The 18,858-nt window shown below is 35.8% G+C and overlaps 1 protein-coding gene across 10 annotated transcripts in view; it reads right to left on the reverse strand.

Annotated features, from left to right (window-relative positions):
- Window positions 1-18,858, reverse strand: part of X11Lbeta — a 414,506-nt gene that overhangs the window by 129,237 nt on the left and 266,411 nt on the right. For all 10 annotated transcript variants that reach the window (XM_067785169.1, XM_067785166.1, XM_067785167.1 and 7 more), the window contains one exon: window positions 4,742-4,788. The gene's annotated coding sequence lies outside the window, so the exon portion shown is untranslated. The remainder of the gene's footprint in view (window positions 1-4,741; window positions 4,789-18,858) is intronic.

The following is an 18,858-nucleotide window of genomic DNA, read 5'->3' on the forward strand; positions in this document are numbered from 1 at the left end:
ATTCGACCTATGGTTTTCGTGTTCTGTTTTTTCCAAAGAAAAGGATAATAAAATATTTGAAGCACTTGCATGGTTGCATGTTGAAGTCGTAGCTTAGTGACATGGAACGGAAGCCACTAGCTGACATACAAATGTCTACGTACACATCCACAGACACATTTATTTATATATTTCGTAGAATGTTCCAAATTTCGTTAACAAAAATTCCATTGGGACTTTAGCTGTCTTTGCATATGCATTAAAGGTATGTTTTGTGGCCAAATATGTTTTTGCTTATTGCTGAAAATGGTAAAAGCGATTAATTAAGGAGCTTTGAAGCTATGAAGCAACGCTGCTGGCTGAGGTACTTATAAGCCATGTATGCATTAGCTTATTATAATCCTCATTGTAAACCTTATATAGCCTAACATGGCTTCACTCTTCAGCTGTAACTAAGTTAGAACCCTCAGAGAGAGAGAGAGAGAGAGAGAGAGAGCTGAAGCCTCTAATTTGTACTTTTTGAATATAATTTGATACATCAACTTCCGGCGCAGTACGATTTTGACATTAGGCCATCGATTTACAAAAACAAAGTACATGGAACTTTTATTTATGTTTGTAGGTATGTCACCGTGCTGCCACCTTGTATAGTTCCGTCATGGGTATAACAAGCTTATTTGTGTTATTAGAAACGGTGCATGCAACTAATGGCCGCGCCACAATGAACTTTTCATATCAATTCGTTGTGGCTCGGTCATAAGTCTCCTTCTTTAGACTTTGGATGAAACAAAATCATCCGCCTAATTTTTTTGTGGTTTGATACTAAGCATTCTTACAATAAATTTGTGGTTTATGTACATAGTTTCTTTTAATGCAACAACAACACATATATACTTTTGCAATGCACTATTAAATAAATGTGGATATTTAGGCGTCTTAGGAGTTATCTGCCATAAGGTAGCAAGTATTTATGGAGTATGTAATTGCAGCTACTCTACCTCTACTCACAATATTACCTGGGTCACCGACCTTAGCTCGGCTTGAGTTAACTTTATTTCAGAAAAAGGTTAGAAGACAGCAGTAGGCTTTGTCTTTACTATACATAAAATTGAAAACCATATCTGCCTTCGAGCAAAACAGCTGATCTATTGCAACGATTTTCCCATGTCAAGTGATATATTCGGCGTGGGGGAATTCTTTCTTTTGAAAAAAAAAAAAATATATACATTTTGGGTTTTGGGGAGTGTTTTGGCCGAAAAATTTACCCTTTCGCCATTTTTTAACGGTGTTTTCAAAAAACTGTTATCGCCAACGCTTTTAGCAGAAATTTTTCGGTCGAACAGGGTATATATGAAAGTTTTACAATCAAATGAAATTTCTTTTAGTAGGTAATGAAAAAACCTTTAAAATCAAAGTCGAAAAAAGGCAAAAAATTTAAATTTCGCTGGCTCGAAAATAATTTTTTTGGGTATACGTATTGGAACTTTTTTCTTGAGCCCAAATCTAATCGAAATCGCGCGATATCGGTTAACTATCGTTCATACAAATCGACCCACCCTAATATGCATTGTTCTCTAACTTTCTCTTTGTTCTTAAGTTCATATAGCACAGCAACCAAAGTCGCTCTTCACATATACAAATTATCCGCAACAAAGCTCTCTTCTATTGATTGGTTGGCGAAGGAGCGATATAGCGCCTTTTTGCTGCGACAGCTTCAGCAACCACATATAATGTGTTTTCAAATGCAAATTCAGTGTCCTGGAATTCAAAGAAGCACGAGAGACCTTGCTCCGCTAGACCATACGTTTATACTGGGCTGCCGGCTATGAAGTGATAGAAGGTAACGAAAAGGCCGATGAGTTAGCAATGGAATTGCAGCACTCAATGAGTCGGTGGTAGATGTCCCAATCCGTTTGGGAGAAATTAAAAGGAGACAGCAGTTGCATATGATCCATCAAGCCGGAATAACGTGCACAGAAGCGCGCGGCTGCAAAATTTCTAAGATCAAGTGCAAATCCTACGACGTTGAACTGACAAAGTTGCTTATATCTTTAAACAGAGAAGGCTCACGATGGACATATTAAGTGGACATTGCCTTCTGGCTTCACATGCTTATGAGTTAGGACACGTCAGTAACAGCAGATATAGAAAGTGCGAGCTGCAAGAAGCAAAGTTTGAGCACGTTCCGTGTTCGCTTTCTGCACTCACCAGATCAAGGCTCCAGCTTCTAGGAGTGACAGAGTTGCTAGATCGTGATACAGCTATTAAGCAAGGTCCTAGAAAACTTTTAGTCTTTGCCAAGAGGAAGGATCTATTTTATAAAAAAAAATCCTGGTACCTGGTTGGAGTTTTTAATGTTTGGGCGTCAAACATATTCTCGTAACACTATGGACACTTCAGTCTATATGCAGCGGGTTTATACAATACATAAAATTTCAAAGGCATGTGCCTTGAAGATAAGAGTGTTATCGAACGTTACCCTTAAGATCTTTGGCTGACTGACGGACGCTGGCCTAATGCTATCGACGTGAAAGTACAAAAATATTTACAATATATATATTTTTCTATTTGTGAGCTCTAGGCCTCTTTTAAATAAAACAATTCGGTTTGTTGCTAGTATTTAATTTTCGATATTTCGATCTCAAGTGTTTGTGCATCACAGCGGAAGATTCCTGATGATGATCTCAGATTGAGATCGAAATATCGAAAATTAAATACTAGCAACAAACCGAATTGTTTTATTTAAAAGAGGCCTAGAGCTCACAAATAGAAAAATATATATTGTTACGAATATTAGCAAAACTAAGGGGTGCTGCTATCTCTAAGCCGATGATAAACAGTGATATCATGCACATCCATAGATCAAGCATTATGTATCTACATAAACGAAACAATAATTACGTCTACACATATGTGCCATGTACGTATACGAGCAGCGGAGAATCAATGCACAAACACATGCATCTGAGTTGTCACAAGAGAGGGCAATAATTTGTGCAAGTATTACTCAAATGAGAAATTATACATCTGTAATTGTAGCTGAGAAATTTATAACTTAACTAAGTAAAATTCTGGAAGCGCCTAGAAGATGCCACGAGGAAATCACAGAGTATAAAAGCATCAGCGGTAGAGGCGCTATGGGCAGTTTCGATTAAAACGCCATCTAGCGAGCAATAGCAGTATTATTTTGAAAGTCCATTTCATTTAAGCTATCAGTTTGGTTTTCAAGCCAGCTAGTTGAAAAGTATAAGTGTTATTGTGAAGTACTTTAATAAAGGCAATTTTTCCATTATTCAATATTGGAGTAATTTATTCAACAGTTAAGTGATACGAACTTAGCAAAAGGGCAAATAAGAGGATTTGCAGTAAATTCGTTACAATATATTTATTCATTGACGGCCAATTAAAAAAAATTAATTATGTCAAAAATATTTACGTTATCTGTTTCATCCACTTCATAAAAAGAGTGGCCATTGACTTGATCCGTGACTGTGCCAGGTTGCGCGAGGTGAAAAAACCGAATATACTTTGGGAGGGAATTATTTTGAGGGTATTAGTGAATCATATCGGGACTAGTTGGAAAACATTTTGGGCCTATCTTCGGAACATTTCGGGCTCATATCGAGACTATTGAGATATCTCATTGAAATTTGGTATATGACTTCCTAGGTACCCACCTCCCATTGCTGTTTAAAATGAGCGAAATCAGATGATAACCACGCCCATTTTTATGCATATAACATTTCGGCAAACACAAAAAATTTGATTATTTAGTAAATGATACACATGAAATGTTGAAATTTGATGTGTGGACTGATTTGAAAAAGTTCTTGAAAATGGGCGTGGTAACGCCCACTTGTGATAAAATCAATTTTACAAATATTATTAATCATAAACCAAAAACCGTTAAACTTATCATTACAAAATTCGTCCGAGAGGTTGCCTTTACCATAAGAAATTCTTTGAAGAAAAATTGGCGAAAAGGTTCGTAGACGAACATAATAAGCTATATCTTTGTGAAAAATAGCTTTAGATCAATAGTGTTTATTTGCCTAGGTGAAATTTTAACAAGAAATCGGAAAAAAATCTAATTTTTGAAAATAGGCGTGGCGTCAGTGTTGTTGACTAATCAATTTTCTACGTTTCGGGAGGCGTAACTCGAAGAAAAATTAACGGATCGTAATAAGATTGGTTAGACTAGGATTTCATAATAGCAGGAATATTTCCAGAAATAATAGATGAGATCAGTTAATGGCCACGCCCACTTTTATATAAATATTGTTCTGTTACTCCCAAACTTAGACACCCTTACTTGTTTATATTATATTCATGTTGTTTTTGTTATTGCTGTCGATATCATTTCTAGATCAACTCGGGTTTTCTTTTTTTGAGGTTTAGTGATCAAAACGGGATTAAATTTGTGGGAGGGACGTAAATAATTAAATGGGGTTACACTGAAATGACAGCCCTTGGTCGGAAAAAATCCCGAGTCGCTCCGGTACATAGAACCGGCTGGCTTGGGAAGCAATGATTTCGGGATAGTTGGCAATTATCATTAGATTATTTCAGGACTTGTTTTTGGGATTTGTTTTAAGTTTCGTATCAGAATTGTTCAGAATTGTTTTCTGTACCATTTTGAAAGTATTTTCCGAAAATTTTCGGAACCTTTCGGGAGTATCTCCTCGCGTAAAGGTTAGAAAACTGGAGAACAACTTAACAATATGAAGTAAATTAAAATGTCTGTTAATATTTTTAAACTCACCATAAATGTTGCTGGTTTCACATAAATTTCTTTGGATGGGTTAAGACCTGTAAATAAGGTGAAAGGAAAAATTGAATATTTTAGCCATATTAAATTGCATGTTAATTTAAAACCAATGACAGTGAAAAAATCTTATCTTATCTTAATTAATTTCAAACAATAATAAAAAAAAACTAACAGCTCGCTAAAAGGCATTCGCTTTAAACAAAATATTGACTTCAATGTTACCCTTAGCTCGCACACAATTTACAAATGACCTGTGACTTATGTGAACTGTGGCTCTGGGAGATTATTCTCCACATTAAAGCTAACGTCAAATCAACAAATCAATATGAACTTGTTTCAAAGCGCCAACTAAATGAAGGTCACAAACTTTAAATGTCAATACATCAATTACTCTGAAATGCCATCATTTTGTGTTAACCCAAATACATACAAGGCAGTCCCTCAAGGAGCGTCGTCTGTAAACAAACTCATTGAGTATGTATTGAGTGGAAACATGAAAAAACACTTTCATCTTCACTTTGTTTTCATTTTCAAAATAATGTTTGCTTGCAGTGCTGAAATACCACCAAAAGAGCCATAATGAACTCATCGCCAATCAAAATGAACGCGCACCCAATCGCAATAAAGGCAAACGAAGAAATGCGAAAACAATCAGCTGCCACCAATGTTGCATGACGCAAATAAAATATAAGTGAAAAGAATGAAATGGCGTAAAATAATAAAAATAAATCTAATATTCCTTATAAACATATTTATCTTAGTTCAAAATTATTAGCTGTGCAGAGCGAATTCGTAAGCGAAACCTAAAATATTTGGGAGAAATTTCAATCGCCTTTAACTGCCGTGCCTCATATGGAACAGCGAAAATTTGTATGAGTTTACGATAGCAAATGTTTTGAATTTTAAACGTACTATGTACGCGTGTGCTGGTTTAGTACAGTGGTGCACTCGAGAGCCACGTGGAGCTTCGAAAAATATTCGGTGTTCAGCTACATATCGCGTGAGCGCAGCGACAGAGCTTCAGTCACGGTATCCATATCATAAGAAAATGCTCAAGAAAAAGGATACAGACGCTACCACCAAAAAAGTTTACGCCAAATTTCGTTCAGATTGGGAGATTTTTTTCGACCTATTGCATTAAAAGTATCTTGGGAATAGTAACAAAAAAAGGAGCGAGTCACGCCCATTTTCAAATTTGTTTAAGTTTTGTTCTTAGCACAACCACACCATTTCTAAGCTAGAATATCAGTCAAATGTAGTGTGGCGAATGTTAGCAATTTCGATGCGTTACTGTGCGGTTAGTAAATAAGTGTTAAACAACAACAGTAAGCCATATACACACATTCATAGAAGGCAACGAAGAATATTCCACACACATAACCAGCAGCTTCAAGCGAAGAGAATACTTCACACACACATAACCAGCATCCCACAGTAGAAAGAATATTTCACACAGATAGATGGCTATAAAGCAACAACTGTTCTAGAAGGCATGTTCGTGAAATGTCTACAACTTAGGAGAAATGGGAGAACGAGGTAACCGAGAGTATAAAAGCAGCGCAAGCTGAGAACTAAGGAATCAGTTTGATTTTAACACGCTTAGTGATGTACGCGATAATTGTGAAGAACTACTCCCAGAGTACTCTAAATAAAGAACGTTTTATTATACAGAATATTTGAGGTATTTATTCAACAGTTCAGAGATTTTAAAAAAAGCTGCAAAGTAATTAGGATTAGGAATTTATGTTTTGCGTCATAAAACTAATCCATCTACAAATTTCTTCAGCTTAGCATTATTCGTTTTTAATTATCACATTTTTTCCATTTCTCTAAATTTCTATTTTGAGTTTAGATAAGCCGGTATACCGAATTTGGTGAAGATATCTCAATAATTGTTAATTTTATCGTATTAACGGGCGGACAGACGGAGAGAAAAACGGATGGACGGACATGGCTTAATCAATTTTTTTTTACTGATGATTTTGATATATGGAAGTCTATATCTATCTCGAATCCCATATACCTGTACAACCAACCGTTATCCAATCAAAGTTATAATACCCTGTGTACAAACAAGTAGCAGCTGGTTATAAAAAGAAGCATGTAAGCAGTCACACAGCTAAATATGTATGTATGTAGATTTTTATTGGAGAAAAGTTCAATAACAGCTGTAAAATATAGCATTTTTTACGGTTTGTATGTATTTCGGGTACATACATGGCGTATGCGTAATTTTTTAGTGCATTGATTTAGTGGTGGAGTTTCGTTCAAGGTAAATGAACACGCTTTCATTTTTACGTTACATGGAGAAGCTATATCTTTTGGTAAATTGAAGCTCATATTAATTGAGACATTTACGCACACATGCATGACCCCAATGTAAGTGAATAAGGTGTGCTAAAAGTAATTTTGTGGGCGTAAAACTTACTGGTTTTATGCGTGAAAATTTATTTTAGGCTAACGGCAGAGTGCTCGCTATAAGCTATGATAGACGAAAAGTTGTTGTTGTTGTTGTTTTAGAAGCTTCAAGCGTTTCTAGCACTCTGACATCTTTCATAATTTTCTATATAATTTTCATGGCAGTCTACCTTTATATTATAGCAATGCTTCTCGCTTCCACTCTGTCGTCAACCTGGAGCGAATTACCTTCGAAGAGATTCAGAACTTCTTCTGTTTCAATCTACGCCGTGTTCTTTTTAACTTTTCCTATAAATTGGCGAGACTGGACATACGTGTGTTATATCAACTCCGAGTGACATTTGCAAGATAGATTAACTTTCACTGAGAAGCTTTTCTTGGCAGAAATACACTCGAAGTGTTTGCCAAATCACTTCCTAGGGGTGACTACGCTTAGTAAAACTTCTTTCTAATTGAATAAACAGTTTGCCAAATTTTCGATGTTTCTCTGCTAGGGACCTGAACTCCGGCCCTACGATGTGGTTGGCGGAGCACCCTACAACCACAACACAACGGCCTTAGTATTAGTTGCGATATTTTTCATTTTCAAATTTAAGAAACAGATATTTTTGTAAGTGTTTAGAATTTGCCGATTCATTTATTATATTTATATTATTGATGTGTAAACATATACGCTCACGGTATGGGAGAATATAGACTGTAATGTAGATGTGTAATATATGAAGACGTGTAATGTGGGACCAGTGTATGTGGCAGAATCGGTATTAGCGAAATAAGCAGCACATTATAACAGCAAAATTTGTAATCGAAGTGCTATACATTTTCTATCGATATCAAAGATGAGCCGCCGATATTTTAGCGATGGATTATCGGTTTTCTGTCGAAAAGAATTTAAATATTTATCGAAAAGTTATCGATATGTAATCAAAACGATAAATCGGGAAGCTTTAGATTTTTTATGAAAAAGTTATCGAAAAATTATCGATTTATTATCAGAAAATTTATCGATTTTTTATAAAAAGTTATCGACATTATATTTCAAATTTATCGAAAACTGCTGATTGATAAATGCACAACAACAATAAAGCAGCCACTCTTATGTATTAGGCGATGAAGAGATATCTCACACACACCAATATGTAGTCATCACCCGAAGTAGTTACTCACACATACACCCGCTTATGGCTATGGGAGAGGCGTGGGCTTTAGATATACATGTATATAGCTGGTAACTAACCAACATGAACTACAACTGTTCGTGACATTGCTAGACCTTAGGAGAAATGGGTGATCGAGGAAACCGAGAGTATAAAAGCAGCGCAGTCTGAGTAATAACGGATCAGTTTTGATTAACACACGCTATTGTGAAGTACGTGGTATTGAACTTTAATTTTACTACTCCCAAAGTAATCCAAATAAAAACCAGTTTGCCATACTGAATATTGGAGTTATTTATTCAACAGTTTAGCGATTCGAATGTTAGCAGAAGGTGCATAAATATCAGAATTTATTACAATATTTAAGAAATAATTAATTTAGCACCGATTAATAATAATTTATATTCAATTCTAATTTTTGTTTATTGAGGAAAACTGAAAAAAAAGGAAATATTTACTGGAATATTACGAATGTACCATTTTGAGAACCGCCACGTCATCATCGTCAGGTATTTTCGTTTTTTTTTAGAGTGCAATGTTATCTTCAAAGTTCGCTAGATCCCATTTTCATTGAACTATCTGTCGTATACTCTGAAAGTCCTACCTACTTTACCTTGAAAAAGCCTACAGGGAGCGTAACTAGGCTGTTATTTTTACTGATATCCGAAAGGGTGAACGCATGTTCCGTAAGATCATCATATTAGCCACAGCTCGCTTTATATATGCTGATAGAATACCTGAAATTAAACCAAATTGCGCACCTAAAGCTAACGTGCGAACGTGGCATTGCGCGATGACTAAATTCATGTAAATTGAAGAAACACAAACGAGCGAATTGGGAAGAGCACATCCAATACTGTAACCTTTCTGTTGCTGCTGATAAGACATAGTCACTACGACAAAACATAATGACAAAATATCATTAAGTATAAACAAAGAAGTTTTTTCAGATTAAAACAAAATGCACGTGCGTTTTTTGCCGATATTTGTAATATATACTTTGGCCGCACAAACACAGACGTTTACGAAACCTTCAAAACAGTGAAGCTCTCAAAATCATGGTGATTAGGGAGGGAGATATTTTATTATGTATTCAACTTGTTGCTTTCCAATTTGTCTGATAGGAAAAATGGAAGCAGACAAGAGTCAAATCGACCGATATCTTTTCTGCTGCTACTAGCGAAGACCCTTAAGGCTATTCTCCTCTCTACTACACTGCGATCTTACTACGGGCTAGTCATCAGCAAGGCTGCCGTAAATAACATAGTACCATTACCGCGCTAAATGTCATTAATACTCAGTTAAACAAGGAACTTAATAAAAGTCGCACCATCGGTAATTTTGGCGCTAAAAACAAACTTTTGACGCGGTCAAATCTCTCCCCCATGTTTAAGAGTTGGACTGCAAACTATTTCAATGACAGACAGTCATCTATACAATTTAGAAACGAAGAATCTGTGTGATTCTTTTTCATTTCAATTTATTCAAGCTTTGGAGAATTCTCTTACTTTTTCACTATAGTTTCGACTTCAAATCAAAAATTCAAACGTTGCAACGTTAAATTTAAAGAGAACGCAAGGTTTTGGTATTTTTAAAGATGAATGAAAAGTTATATTCTGGCACTGTTAAGTTTCTGGAAAATCGGTAAAGTTTGAAACTTTCGAGGTTAGGATCGCATCCTATAGAGCACATCCCATCTGCCATATAAACTTTTGGAAACTTGACTTGATTTTAAAAGCAGATGAATATGCAGACCATTGCGCGTTATGTGCTTGCGTCAACGATTTCAGCGCATGAAAAGTGTTGGCATTACCCAGCCCTGAAATGGGTATACATATAAAACTAACAGACCCGGCAGACATTGCTCTGCCCCAGCTTTGGTGTATATTCACATCTTTCAAGCAGTTTTTACCTCTTACTCTCTCTACCCCTCTCTCCATTTTTTCTATATCTTTTTATTTACTCTTCCCTGTGCTCTTCTCTTTTTCTGCGTCTCTTTCTCCCTCTCATTTCTTTTTCGCTCCATCTATCCATATATCTCTATCTTCATCGAACTCTATCTCTTTCTCCTTCCCTCTTTTCTCTTCCCAGTCCCAGTCCCACCCCACGAATAAGTCCCAGTCCCAGTTTCAGTCAGTCCCTGCTCCATTTCCCGAAAAAACTGCCATAAAAACTAATCTAGGCAAAGTTTTACCTATATGACCAATTTCTGGTAAATCGAACCAAGAATATAATTTGTTCGAATAGATTTTTCCTTGGTCCACTTCCCTGAAAGAAGCTTCACAGGAACGCTGTCCTGTTCGCTGTGTGCAAATGTGATTAAAATCGGTTAAGTATGCAGCTTAGGAGACCATCGCGGGCAAACAACGTGAAACGAAATATATATACATTAAGATAGGATACATTAATATATGAGATTGGTGGAGGATATACACTCTCAAGATATTCCACGATATTTCAATGCCTGATACTATTTATAAACCCTTTTCTAGCAAAAACAACTATTTTGTGTATGTAATCTCTGGGAAACTTGGAGAATCAAAGCTTACTTTCCTCTTCGATTATCCTCCTTTACTATCTGTAATAAAGTACGACTCTAATGGTTTACTGCTACGACCCCATAAGCAAGCCAGCCACCACTCGTCATACATATATAGATATGCTTGTATATGTAGTCAAGTTTACTCTAAGACATCATATAGAATAACTGCATTTAAGACAAAATTCACCATAAATCCAGATGTAGTTAACTGCTCTCATAACAAATTTGTCTAACTTTGCCATTACTCAATAAGAAATTAAATAATACATAAATTTATTCACATTTACGTAAGATAGAATTAGCAAGAATTTTTAACAAAACTGCATAATAAACTATTTTTAAGAAATATATTTAATTTTGTAGGTAAATTCAAAGGAATTCATTGTATTACATTACGCATAAAATATTTTATTTAAATTGTATATAGGAATTCACTTGCAATGTTTTAACAATGCTTAAACGACAATAACAACAGCAAACAAGTAAGGAAGGCTAAGTTCGGGTGTAACCGAACATTACATACTCAGCTGAGAGCTTTGGAGGCAAAATAAGGGAAAATCACCATTTAGCAAAATTAACCTAGGGTAAACCTGGAATGTGTTTGTATGACATGGGTTTCAAATGAAAGGTGTTAATGAGTATTTTAAAAAGGCGTGGACCTTAATTCTATAGGTGGACGCCTTTTCGAGATATCGCAATAAGGATCGACCAGGGGTGACTCTTGAATGTGTTTGTACGGTATGGGTATCAAATTAAAAGTATTAATGAGGGTTTTAAAAGGGAGTAGCTCTTAGTTGTATTTGTGAAGGCGTTTTCGAGATATCGATCAAAATGTGTACCAAGGTGACCCAGAACATCTTCAGTCGGGTACCGCAAATTTATTTATAAATGTCATACCACGAATAGTATTCCTGCTAAGATTCAAAGGGCTTTTGATTTCGCCCTGCAGAACTTTTTCATTTTCTTTTACTTAATATTGTGACGAGCATGAGTGACACTAAGTGATACTCACATCCCTAGTCTAATGCTAAGTAAATGAAGTCACAACAACAATAAAGCAGACAGTCACGTGTATCTACATAAACGAATAAAACATTATGTCTACACATATGTACGTACACGCAGCAGAGAAGAGGTGCACAAACACATGCAGATATCTTATCGGAGATGCTATGCAATTGTAATTGTTGAAGTGTCGCTCACAAATACACGCATATGAGAAGCTATATACGTGCATCTGTATTTATAATTATATGGCGGCAACTAAGTAAATTCTGGAAGCGCCTAGAAGATGCCAAGAGGAAATTACAGAGTATAAAAGCACCAGCTGTAGAGGCGCTATAATCAGTTTTTGATTAAGCACGCAATCTGTCGGCCAATAGAAGAGTTTTATTTAAACTATCAGTCAGTTTGGTTATTAAGCAAACTATTTGCAAAGTATAAGTGTTATTGTGAAGTACTTTAATAAAGGCCATTTTTCCATTATTCAATATTGGAGTTATTTATTCAACAGTTTAGTGATTCGAACTTAGCAGAGGGTTACAAATAAGAGGATTTGCAGTAAATTCGTTACAATATGGTAGGTGTCACACCCATTTTACAAAGTTTTTTCTAAAGTTATATTTTGCGTCAATAAACCAATCCAATTACCATGTTTCATCTCTTTTTTCATATTTGGTACAGAATTATGGAATTTTTTTAATTTTTCGTAATTTTCGATATCGGAAAAGTGGGCGTGGTCATAGTCGGATTCCGGCCATATTTTTTAGCAACATAAAGTGACTTCAGATAAGTACGTGAACTAAGTTTAGTTAAAATATATCGTTTTTTGCTCAAGTTATCGTGTTAACGGCCGAGCGGAAGGACAGACGGTCGACTGTGTATAAAAACTGGGAGTGGCTTCAACCGATTTCGCCGATTTTCACAGAAAACAGTTATCGTCATAGAATCTATGCACCTACCAAATTTCACAAGGATTGGTAAAATTTTGTTCGACTTATGGTCTTAAAAGTATTCTAGACGAATTAAATGAAATAGGGCGCAGCCACGCCCATTTTGAAATTTTGTTTTATTTTTGTATTTGGTTGCACCATATCATTACTGGAGTTGAATGTTGACATAATAATAATTTTAAAAATATTAATTTTTTTGTTAAAATTTGGCTTTAAAAAAATTTTTTTTTAAAAGTGGGCGTGTTCGTCATCCGATTTTGCTAATTGTTATTTAGCGTACATATAGTAATAGGAGTAACGTGCCTGCCAAATTTCATCATGATACCTTCAACGACTGCGAAATTACAGCTTGCAAAACTTTTAAATTACCTTCTTTTAAAAGTGGGCGGTGCCACGCCCATTGTTTAAAAGTTTACTAATTTTCTATTTTGCGTCATAAGGTCAACGCACCTACCAAATTTTATCGCTTTATCCGTCTTTGGTAATGAATTATTGCAATTTTTCGGTTTATCGAAATTTTCGATATCGAAAAAGTGGGCGTCGTTGTAGTCCGATTTCGTTCATTTTAAATAGCGATCTGAGATGAGCGGCCAGAAATCTACGTACCAAATCAAGATACCTAAAAATTTACTCAAGTTATCGTGTTTACAGACGGACGGACGGACATGGCTAAATGAATTTCTTTTTTCACCCAGATGATTTTTATATATAGAAGTCTATATCTATCTCGATTAGTTTATGCCATTACGGACTACAGTTATGCGAACAAAGTTAATATACTCTGTGAGCTCTGCTCAGCTGCGTATAAAAATATTAAAAAACAACAGCAACAACAACAGAAATTACACAACACCACAACAAATATGCTATCAAACTTCGAAATTTATTCACTTGTTAATGAAAACTTGTATCAGTGCATTTGTATGAGTGCTTATGAATGTAACGTAGTGTAGTTGTGTGTGTAGGTGTGACAAGTACAGTCAATGGGCTGGTATTAAATGCTAGGAGTTGAGGACAAAAACCAAAAGAAACACGACTGCAAAACAGAAAATGTTGGAAAGCTTACAAACCAAATGATGTTGTGATGTTTATATGTCCATATGTAAGTGTCTATAGGCAAATATGTATGTACGTGGGTGCAAAGAAAAGTTCGCTAAGTTGTTGACTCTTGATATTTTTGTTTTATGTATAAATATTGTAACGAATTTACTGCAAATACTCTTATTGGCAAACTTCTACTAAGTTGGAATCACTAAACTGTTGAATAAATAACTCCACTTTTCAATAATGCAAAATGGCCTTTATTAAAGTACTTCACAATAAATAACTCTACTATTGCCCGACATATTGCGTGCTTAATCAAAACTGAATCTCGCGCCTCTACCGTTGGTGCTTTTATACTCTGTGATTTCCTCGTTGCATCTTCTAGGCGCTTCCAGAATTTACTTAGTTACTGCCATATAATTATAACTACATATGCACGTGTACAGCTTCTTATATGCGGGTGTATTTGTGAGCGACACTTCCACAATTACAATTGCATACTTTTGGGAGCATCTCAGATAAGATATCTGCATGTGTTTGTACATCTCTTCTCCGCTGCGTGTACGTACATATGTGTAGACATAATGATTGAATAATTGATGTGTATTCACGTCACTGCTTAGCATCGGCTTAGAGATGGCAGTACCCCTTAGTGTTGCTAATATTCGTAACAATATTTTAGATTTTGATAGCGGAAATTTGTTCAATATGCTTTAATCTGAGTAGCTGTCAATGGAAGATTCAGCCTGTTAGTGTCAAGCACAAATCTAACTGCATGATCAATAGCCCAACTATTGGCTGAATGTTCCTTACCCTAAACACTTCATAGCCGAATCATTGCACCAAATTAGATTGTAATCGAGTGTTTGTATCACAAGGTCTTGCCTTGGTATGATATTGAGTTGAGTCTATCAAAGCTCCCAATATTTTAAGGATATTGGCATCCGGTTGAAAGGCAACTCCAACTTGAATTCCTTTACTATTCTATTTTTAGCACAAATGTTTCGACGTAACATGTTCTAATGCTTTGATTGCTCAGATACAAGATACAATCACACAATTTTAATCCATGTATTAAGGAATGTGAATAACTTTTATTGAGCAGCAGGATAACCTGCATCACAATTAAGGTAATGTGATTGAAACCTTGCTAACACATCATGATTGAAATGTCTGTTCACTGACTATAACTACTTCGACGTCATTCGTTCAAATCCTTGGCCCATTGACAATAAGATATATCTTCATTAATCATAGCTACTGATTACATTTACTCTACATCATGATACACCGCATCCACACTTCTTCCTTTTGAGAAAACACCACTCCAGGGTTGGTTAAGCTGGTTTTTAAGCGTCACTATTAAGATGACGGCAGACGGCCACATGGTATTGTAACGAATTTAGGGAAATTATTTCAAACCTTCTGCTAACGCTTGAATCGCCAAAATGTTGAATAAATCACTTCAATATTTAGTATTGAAAACTGTTTTTTATTTAGATAACTTTGGGAGTAGTACTTCACAATTATACTTCACAACTAATAGCCTGTTTAAATCAAAACTGGTTACTGACTACTCAGCTTGCGCTTCTTTTATACTCCTCGTTGCCTAATTCGCATATTTCTCTTAAAGTATAGACGTTTCACCTTCTAGAACTTTTGTATCTCCTGCTTGGTTACCAGTTATATAAGTACATGTAGCGGAGCCACCGTGGTGTGATGGTAGCGTGCTCCGCAAAGCAACATCAACATTTTAGAAATAAGGAGGGAAAGCAAGAGGAGCACGACGCAAATTGGAAGAGAAGTTCGGCCTAAAATCTCTTCCGAGTTTATCGCGCCTTACATTTATTTATTTTATTTATATTTGTAGTTTATAGCCATATGCGTGTGTATATGTGAGTAACTACTTCGGCTGGTGACTACATCTGTGTGTGTGAGAGGTCTCTTCGATCTATAAGTGTTGCTAACTTTAATGTGTACATGTACATAAGAGTGGCTGCTTCATGTATTTGTTGTTGCGTGATTATTTACTAACAGCTTAGCGATGCTAATATTCGTCACAGTATTATGATCGCCTTTTGAGATCGGTATGTTCTACAGCCTCTTACCCTTAGGGGGATTCTTTGTTTTGATAGAGGAGAGTTGTAAGACAAGCTAAAGGAAAAAGATAAGGAAGATCCTTTTGAAAGTGGTTTCTAAAATGTCAATGAAATCAATAATGGTTATGTGGATAGTATAAAAGAGAACCCATTTTAAGAATAACCACTGACAGGGTTTTGATCTGCAAATCGAACATTTGTTAGTTCCTTCAGATTAGTTTTCCCATATATGTTTCGAGCACATACATACCTACATTTAATCGTATTATATTTCTGTAAAATGAAAAGTAATATTTGAAATCCTTTGTCGTAATACAGATTACAATCATTTGACTGTTGGTATGTATTCTTTGGTTATTTAGTAATAAATTTATCAGCAGAAACAAGAAGAACACAGCAGCACCATAGACACATATACACACACTCACACAGTTTTAACAAAAGATTGTCAATGCATAAGAAACGGTAACAATAACTAGACAAATTATGCATAGCTTTTACAAAAGTTCATGATATGGCAATAAAATAACCGAAAGTCAATGGGACTTTTGCTTTTGCAACCGGAAAACTTTCTAGGATTAAACGAAAAATCGCACAAATGATGAGACTACGACTATTTACATTCAAATACAACTACAACTAGCATGTCGAACAAATTTCTGCGCTTCAGAGAGTTTAATTAAATTTCACTTTTCAAACTGTCAACGGTAGGCGTTTCCAATGTATATATGCACTAGGAAATTAGCTACATTCCATCAACTAAGCAGCACTTTAGCAATACTACTGTTATTATTTAGCGGCTCAAACACACCCATATTAATTGTGCATTAAATTCAAAATATAAAACTAAAAACGACTCCGGTTGTTATGACCGCAGCATTTATTTGGTTCAAAGTCACAGCCAATAATATCTTTCTCTGATTCAAAAGCTGAACTACCAGCGCTACCGTCATAAGCTCAGTGTCATCATTGCCAGTAGCGCCAATAACACCAAACTCGTGCCTGACACACAAAAATCGTTTCGCTCAATAGCGCAAGTGAAATTTACTACGCACTCACTACTTAGTAGCGTCAAAAATTCGCTTGGAGTCATTGCGTCAATGAGCTACCATTGAGCTGGCTCCGGCACTGGCGCTGGCGCCATGCAATTTTCATCACTAAAATTGCGCGAATTCGCAGGCTTGTGACTTTTTTAATGCAGATGGTGAAAACGAAGCAGGGGCAAAACGTATGGTGAATTTCTGTGGCAGCCGTCCCACTTTGTGGCGAAGGAACGACTCTACAATGCTCCCTCTTATTAATCTACTCTCTTTGCTCCTAGTCATAAAACGTCACCTACGATTCAGGACCCTAGGCATCCAGCGGTAAGAAATATAGCCTATATCCTATTCGGGTACCTAGATAATGTACCTACAAAATTTTATAAAAGTCGGTCCAGTAGTTTTCAAGTTTTAAGCATCTGAACATACACTCACCACGATTAATTATACTCAGTTGAGAAGAGCTCACAGAGTATATTAACTTTGATTGGATAACGGTTGGTTGTACAGGTATAAAGGAATCGAGATAGATATAGCCTTCCATATATCAAAATCATCAGTATCGAAAAAAAATTTGATTGAGCCATGTCCGTCCGTCCGTCCGTCCGTCCGTCTGCCCGTGAACACGATAACTTGAGTAAATTTTGAGGTATCTTGATGAAATTTGGTATGTAGATTTCTGGGCACTCATCTCAGATCGGTATTTAAAATGAACGATATCGGACTATAACCACGCCCACTTTTTCGATATCGAAAATTTCGAAAAACCGAAAAAATGCGATAATTCATTGTCAAAGGCGGTTAAAGCGATGAAACTTGGTAGATGGGTTGAACTTATGACGCAGAATAGAAAACTAGTAAAATTTTGAACAATGGGCGTGGCACCGCCCACTTTTAAAAGAAGGTAATTTAGAAGTTTTGCAAGCTGTAATTTGGCAGTCGTTGAAGATATCATGATGAAATTTGGCAGGAACGCTGCTACTATTACTATAAATGTGCTAAATAAAAATTAGCAAAATTGGATGAAGAACACGCCCACTTTTTAAAAAATTTTTTTTTTTAAATTCAAATTTTAACAAAAATTTTTATATCTTTACTGTATATAAGTAAATTAAGTCAAAATTCAACTCCTGTAATGACATGATGCAACAAAATACAAAAGTAAAAGTAAATTTCAAAATGGGCGTGGCTCCGCCCATTTTCATTTAGTTTGCCTAGAATACTTTTAATGCCATAAGTCGAAAAAAATTTACCAATCCTTCTCAAATTTGGTAGGGGCATAGATTCTATGACGGTAACTGTTCTCTGTGAAAATGGGCGAAATCGGTGGAAGCCACGCCCAGTTTTTATACACAGACCACCGTCTGTCCTTCCGCTCGGCCGTTAACACAATAACTTGAGCAAAAACAGATATATCTTTACTAAACTTAGCCCACCTACTTATCTGAACTCACTTTACCTCGGTATAAAAAATGGCCGAAATCCGACCATAACCACGCCCACTTTATCGATATCGAAAATTACGACAAATGAAAAAAATGCCATAATTCTATACCAAATACGAAAACAAGGGATGAAACATGGTAACTGGATTAGTTTATTGACGCAAAATATAACTTTGGAAAAAACTTTGTAAAATGGGTGTGACACCTACCATATTAAGTAGAAGAAAATGAAAAAGTTCTACAAGGCGAAATCAACAGCCCTTGGAATCTTGGCAGGAATACTGTTAGTGGTATTGCAAATATAAATAAATTAGCAGTACCCGACAGATGATTTTCTGAATCACCTGGTCCACATTTTGGTCGATATCGCGAGAACTCCTTCACATATTCATCTAAGGGCCACTCGCTTTTAAA

Source organism: Eurosta solidaginis, chromosome 4 (genome assembly GCF_040869045.1).
Source record: "Eurosta solidaginis isolate ZX-2024a chromosome 4, ASM4086904v1, whole genome shotgun sequence".
Classification (NCBI taxonomy): domain Eukaryota; kingdom Metazoa; phylum Arthropoda; class Insecta; order Diptera; family Tephritidae; genus Eurosta; species Eurosta solidaginis.